We start from the raw sequence: 1,062 nt of genomic DNA on the forward strand, positions 1-1,062 counted from the left end.
ATTAATAAACATACTAGAATTAAAAGCTCCAACATCTTAGTATAAACAATTCCTTGCCAATTGGGCACATCGCTCAAATAAAGTTGGAGTTCTATTAGTGAGAAAAAGGAGGAGATGTTGGGAGAAAGGAATTATCTCTCCCACAAGTCATTGCATTTATTTTCTTATATGGCCTGTCACACACACACAAAAGAAATAGAATCAAACGTACAGTTTTTATATAGATGGGTTAAATAAAGACAGGGTCTTAAGGTTATAGCCTATGGGCTAATTATTAGAAGGTCGGTAAGCAAATTCCATTGCCGAAGACAAACATAATCTATAAATTAAAGTGGACAAATATAATGTCCTAAGATATATGTTTTACGAATAAAGGTCCCTGATGGAGTGGTGGTTTGTGCTTTCGGCTGCTAAAGGGCGGGTAGCAGTTCAAAATCAGGAGCCATACTGGAAGAGAAAAATGAGGCTTTCTGTTCCCATGAAGAGTTGCGGGCTCTGAAACCCACGCGGGCAGTTCTGCTCTGTCCTGTAGAGTCAGAACCGACTAAATGGCAGTGAGGGTGTTAGAAGCTGTCTTACAGCCCTTACCTGCAATCATAGCTTGCAGGTTAAAGCTTGTATTTAAACAGGGTCTTTGTAGTTCACAGTTCTCCATGAAAGAAGAGCCTCAGATTCTCGGTAAAAAAGCAAAGAATAAAAATTCACAATAATATCTGATAGAATATGTAGGAGTTAAATTTGAACAAAGCTTTTTTTTAAATCATTTTATTGAGGGATCATACAACTCTTATCACAATCCATACATACATTATTTGTACATTCGTTACCCTCATCATTCTCAAAACATTTGCTCTCCACATAAGCCTCTGGCATCAGCTCCTCATTTTCCCCCTCCCTCCTCGTTCCCCCATCCCTCATGAACACTTGATAATTTATAAATGATTATTTTGTCATGTCTTACATTGTCTGACGTCTCCCTTCACCCATTTTTCTGTTGTCCATCCCTTAAGGAGGAGGTTATATGGAGAGCCTTGTCATCAGTTCACCCTTTCCACCCCACCC

This window comes from Echinops telfairi, unplaced genomic scaffold (genome assembly GCF_000313985.2).
Source record: "Echinops telfairi isolate 266 unplaced genomic scaffold, ASM31398v2 ScPeMD7_2186;HRSCAF=2738, whole genome shotgun sequence".
NCBI lineage: Eukaryota > Metazoa > Chordata > Mammalia > Afrosoricida > Tenrecidae > Echinops > Echinops telfairi.